This window comes from Nelumbo lutea, chromosome 5 (genome assembly GCF_056320005.1).
Source record: "Nelumbo lutea isolate HS-2025 chromosome 5, American lotus-T2T, whole genome shotgun sequence".
Taxonomy (NCBI): Eukaryota; Viridiplantae; Streptophyta; class Magnoliopsida; order Proteales; family Nelumbonaceae; genus Nelumbo; species Nelumbo lutea.
The window spans coordinates 28,065,067-28,071,783 of record NC_142688.1 but is presented as its reverse complement, the minus strand read 5'-3'; positions in this window follow the sequence as shown (position 1 = coordinate 28,071,783).

Sequence of the window (6,717 nt, the reverse complement as noted above, 5' to 3'; positions counted from 1 at the left end):
CTTATCTTATATCAATGGACCCGATATTGGCTTAATCCAACCCAATCCAATATAAATTTCTTATAGACGGACCAGGTCCACTCCAATCTAATAAATATTTTGGACCTGATTGGTCCGATCCAATATCTCTTGTTGGTCTATCCAACCTGTTCAAATTAATTTTGGACTGGATGGAGTCCAATCCAAAACCGGTCCATTGACACCCTTACCCATCACCAATCACAAACTGACCATCTAGTTGAGCTTAGGAGCTAGGGCTGAAGTTGGTCTAACTGAAACTGACAATACACGGATAGGGTCAAGGTTTCAAAATATCGATACGTTTGATACGTCGATATGGGTGTATCGAGCGAATCAATACTCCTTTTGGTGGTTTTTTTTTTTGATTTTTCGCCAATTGGTTCAGGGGAGACGGTTTAGGTCTTTGTCACACCCTGAACCGGTCAGACCACCGATACACCCACTGTAGGGGCGTATCGGTGGGGTGCCAAAACAATACGTATTGGTCAATACGGGCTGATGTTTTGAACCTTGGATAGGATATTAGCTTTGAGGGGAAAAATCAATGGTCTTGATGTAAGTGATGAACAATTCATGTATGTTTTGTTATGGTTTGTCATTAAATCCTTTCCTCCTTGTTACAGGTCATTGGATAAGTTGTTTGGGTTTTTGATCCTTAAGTTGGCTGGTGAATCAATATTCATTTGTATGTTGGGAAATTGTCTAAAACTCACCATGAGTTTTCAACATTTCTCTTAAACTCACCGCAACTTTTCAAAATGTCTAAAACTCACCATGTCAGTAAGTTTTTATTTTCCAAAACTCACATTCCTTTAGTGCACCGTTAATGCTTCTTAACAGAAGTGTCAATGCCAGCATAAATAACATTTTTTATGACCAAATTACCCTTGAATGGTGAGTTAGAGGAACAATGGTCTTTTTAGTTTTCAAAATTCTTGTTTTTTTTGCATTTTTAGTGTTTTGTTATAATTTCCAATATTTTTTATAATTTCTATTTTTTTTACATTTTTCTATTTCTACAATCTATAAAATTTTCTGTATTTTTATTATTTATTTGTAATTTCTGTGTTTTTCTATATTTTTTGATGTTTTTCTACAATTTTTATTTTCTGATTTTGTTTTTCAATTTCTATAGTTTCTATAATTTGAAAATAATTTTTTTTATTTTGTTTGCAATTTCTATAATTTTTTGTAATTCATATTTTATGTATTTTACATTTAATTTTTTTTTTTGAAAATTTTCCTTTTTTCGTGTCTAAATATTAAAATGGTAATTATATTAACACCTGTTAATTTATTTTATATATTTTATATTTTTCTATGGAGGTTAAAATGGTAATATATTAACACCCGCTAGTCTGTTTAATGTCAAGTTAGTGACATGGTGAGTTTTAGACATTTTGAAAAATTGTAGCGAGTTTAAGAAAAATGCTAAAAACTCATGATGAATTTTAGACAATTTTTCTAAAAGGAGTGTTTGTTGGCAATGTGGATGATGATTTTGTCCAAATAAAAAAAACAAGGTTAATTAGTAATTATTATCATGCACACTAACCCCCTAATTTGTCCATTTCATCGTAATGATTCATTATTTAGGCCTGGGACCTCAAAATGTTTTAATTCTTTTAAAACTCAATTATTATTATCACAAACTTGATAGTTGCAATGAGTAGATCTGATCATTTTATTTCCCTAATCAATATAAAATGCCATGGTGTATCCATAGTTGAAAAAGAAAATGTATATTAATACTTGTTTCTCCCAATTTGAATTGTTTACAGTGATCATCCCAGAAACAGTTCGGGGCGAATCAATTCATAGTTCATAGGTAGGTTTTGAGAATCTGGCAAGTGGCAACACTTCAATTTTCATTTCCTGGCTATTTATTACTATCATAGCTTCTTTATGCCAGGAGTTCATTTCACATTTGGTGAAGGAGATTACTAAAAGGTTGTACAGCCACTAATTTCCTTCCCTCCATTTAGTCCCTCAGAATGCTCATTGGGAACGTACAAGAAGTTGGTGAGTCTATTATTTGATTTGATAACCCCATTTAACACAATTTTGGGTTAAATAAAAAAGAAAAAAACAAACCAGCCCAAATTATATATTTCCAATTGTCTTCTAGTTCGGCTGGCTCTTCTTAGATGGACCCAGATGTTGGAGCAAGAACATTGCCCTAACAAGCATGCAAGTTTGTTAAATTTTGACGAGAATCGTTAATAATGGATCTCACCTGCCACCATTAAAGAGATCCCCTCGATCTATTACATCCCTGACCCAGAGATCCAAATCTTGTTTGGGTCCGGCCCATATAAAGAGAGGATTGATATTTGATGGTTCCAACTTCCATCATTTCTATATCCTGTTTGTCTACTACCAGTAGTAGTCATGCTTCACTTCAGAACATGAGAACAACACACTATTCGGGTCAAGGCGTCAAGGTGAGGAATTTGCTAGTCGACCTCGCCTATTTTGTTACATGAAAGTGTCCTGTGGTTCTGTTGATGTAAACCATCCGTTGTCGGGTAGAGACGCTCATGATCTATCATATATTTATTAGAGATGGCAATTTCTACTGTATCTGGTGGGTACCTGTCCCTATTCTCTTCCGTAGGGTGGATTATTTTTGTTTGAATAACGGGTTTTGGAATTCTATAACTCGTACCGGAACAGGTAGGGTACTAAACCCTCTCGACCCTCATATTGTTGAAAAGTATATAAATTTTATGCCTTACATCTTGAATTAATAATATTTTGAATTTTAAGTGAAGAATAATTGATAGTTTATGTAATTTTTACATGTCTTACACAGTCTTAGTCCAATAATTGAAAATTTTGTTTATTTATTTAATTTTACTTATTTATTGCTTATATATGATAAAAAATAATAGAAAACTAGATACAGGTTCTAAACCTAATCTGCTCTTACTCTTGAATGCAGGGAGGATAGTATGAGAGAGGGTTTTGCATATTCATATATGGGGGAAGGTTTAAATTCTCAAAATCCAACCCATTATGGGTTTTAGGGCGAATACGGATTAAAAGGTCTAGGGAGATGAATAGAGTCTAGAATTTACAAAACCCTCTCCAAACCCGTCCCGTTGTGGCGTTGCCATCCCTAATCTTTACTCTCCGATCCACATCTGCCCTGTAGGCTGTAGCTAACCTCGATGTTTTGAGTTATGCAAGGTTTTTAAAACCGACCTAGAGAATGAACTGGTCAGGGGTCCTATTCAAGGGTCAAACGGTCGGCCTGTTTTGACAAAAAATAAAAAATAAAAGAAATGGTCAAAACCGTTCAAATGGTTTGAACAATTAACTGCCCAGGTCAACGGTTTGCTGACCAAAATCAACAGTTTTTAGCAAAAATCTGGTTTTAAAGAGAACCGATCACCTGACTGATTCCCAGTTCTTCAGGTCTGACCATCTGGTCCGGTCCGGTTTTGAAAACCATGGAGTTATGTCTCATGAGCCGTTTCAGAGTTTTCCAACTGGGTGAGGGGGCTATTCCGCTATTGTCATATCGGACGCTTTTGGGCGCCCCAAAGTCGAGGTACAATCAGTTGGAAATTTGGAAATTTTCGTGGGACTCAAGCAGGGTTGTGCCGTTAAAATGTCCTCTGCTTTCAATTGTGACAGCTGATGCTCTAGTTGTGGATAAATTTGGTTAGAGTTGTACATATGAGCTCAGCTCGTTCATTTCATAGACCATCTTTTTGAGATTTATTGGATTGGATTCGGTAAAAGGTATACCAGATCCGATTTAATAAGAAATCTGACCGAATTTGATAAAAATCTGTTAGATTTTTAAGATTATGATACAAATTTAAATTTGAATATCTTATTGTATATCTGATTCGATTATTCAATTTGGATTATAGTAATTATATTACTTATATAATATAGTAATATATTATAAATTCCTCTAATATAATTATATAAATAATTATATTATATCATATTTCATAAATAATGGATCGAGTTTTCTGTTTTGATCTGATTTGTTAGGATCAAGGGAGGTATCTGGATCTGGCTCTTACTGGATTTAATTCGGATTTGAATCGAATTTGGTCCAACTTATCTGCAGCCCTAAAATCTATATTACATGGATATATAAGAAGCATTTGGCAATTCTTTTCAAGAAAATAAGCTCAAGACCTCAAGATCTAATCATCCTTGAAACTTCCAAACGCTACCTTACTTAGGATCTGTTTCTCTAAATTTTCTTTTCATTTTCTCCATTTTCTACTAAATTATATCATCACTTGTAGACTTCATAACTCACTCCAGTAAACTCCACTCCTAATATTAAGTATGGAGTGATGATCTTGACTGATCTTGCATACAACTTCACCGAGTAAAGTGATAGGCTCAGTTTGGAAGGAGTATAAATCCAAATACAAAATTAGAGCGCAAAACTTTGTATTTTATATTATATTTGTATGTATTTTATATTGTACATATTTGCATTTGTATTTTTTCCAAACTGAGCCTTAGGACACCTATTTAGTTTTCTTTGATTTGTATCCCTGACTTATGTCACTATTTTGAATTTCATTTTATATACTTTCTTTCTGGAAAAAATAAACTTGTAAGTCACGTAAGCATAATCCATGAAATTATCTCCATTGTTTTTTATTTTAAGCTAAAACATAGTTTCCATTTTCCCATTTAAGGGTAGACAAAGTTTAGAAGGGGAAATCCTCTTGTCTAAGAATTTTGGTTAGTATATTGGATTAGTTGAGTGATGATCATTCGTCGTTGCCCCACAGGCAAGACATTAGGCCCACACGGCTTTCTTCCACATGGGGGTTGATCATGGGTGGCCCAAAGTCTCCTTTCTGTCCAGGGCCCATGCTAAGGGCCCAGTCACGGGTTATTGGCTTTTGCAAAATAAAATGACAGAAGAAGGTCAATTGTTGACTGATACTTAGTAACAGTAGGAATGTGATGTAACAAAATACCCATTTTAGGTCTAGGCTCATGGGCCCGTCTAATAGTTGCATTGCACTTGGGTTTTGGAGTTGGGACCATAAAAATCCCCTTTTGCTGTGTCTTTTATTGATTCGGCGGCATTTGTTTACTATGCAACCAGTAGATGGACACTAATAGCAGATCATAAAAAAATGGTTAAGCAACCTTTTAACCGTCTGATTTATGGATTCTTTTCTTATTCCTAGCTTTTTGAGAGTTTTAATAGAACCTCGGCCCAAGGCTAAGAACAACCACTAGTTGTGGGCCCTCACTCCTCTGGCCCAAGGCTAAGCTTTTGCCTACAACCACAATCAGTACATGCTTACGACCTTACGTAGGGGAAGGCTTATAATGAAATCCAAGAATCTTGGATTTTCGATCAACCTTAATTACTAAAGTCCAATCCTACCCTTGACCCAAGGTCTGGGTTGGGTCGGGATGAACCCAGCCCAACTTGCACTCCTCAGAAATTGTTTGCACATAAATGTGTAGGATAACATCTATTGAACTCTGACTTGCCTCATCTCTTGTAAACAATGATGGGGACCCACCATTCAACGAGTCTGGCAGTGACAATGTAGGAGTCAACCAAACCAAAAGGAAGTCGATCTCCTTTAAATCAGATGGTCCAAAGAACATCTGATCATTTTCAAATTTTTTGGTCCAAAGTCAATCCCTGTACCATCCCTGATATCGATGACGTGTTTATGCACGAGAATATGTCAGCCCTCGGATTGGAATAAGCTCTTTTTGTTGTCTGTTACTTAGCTCGTACCCACCTAATTGGAATGACTGATGGAGGAGAGAAGCGACTGGATTGCCTGCAAGTAAAAGCTCCGCACACGCATGGAAATCCAGCCGCACATGGAGAACATCTCCCCATTTTTCATGAATTTAACGGAAGATATTCTCAACGTGCGAATGGATACACTCGCACGCGCCTCACACGCACATGGAGAACATCTCACACACGCCTCACATCGACCTCACGTCACATTCCACTCTATATTGAAAACATCTCTTATGAATAATAATAAATGGGAGATGTTCCCGATATGCGGCCAGTCCATGCTGTAAAATCGGTGTGAGGCGCGTATTATGAGGAACAGATCCGGACTCCTTGCCAAAAGGTGTGGCGTATCGCGGACTACCCGCCGGATATAGAACAGAATATATAGCGTCGGTGGGATCCAAAGTATTCAACTTTCAATTTCCAAGAACCAATCGAAAAACAGACCCCTATAAGTCTTTATTAATTGTCAACGGTTCTTTCTCTCTCCACTAATCATTAAAATTCACCTCACCACCACCACCACCATGCCACATTTAATTATATTATTTTATCAATTCGTGTACGTTAGTGCAGTGGGTCCCTTTCCAAATCACTCCACATCTCGTCATCGGTGTTGTTGAATAATTGCGGGCCCCCCCCTTCCTTTTGCTAAAATGCTTCCGATCTTCTCCCCATGTGGCGCTCCCTCCTCTAATCGGAGGAAAGTCTCTGTCACTCTGCACGCTGTACTCTGAAGACATTAACGTTTCCAAAGATTCCGATAAAGTGTACCGAATCTGCACCCCTTTTTTGTCGTGAAACAGAACAAAACCACTGGATTGGAATCTATTATTATTAGATCTATAGTATTAATAGGCAGCATAGATGATCATGGACCGTTGATTTGGACATTGATCTCATGTTATTATCTTGCAAAAGAAACACCT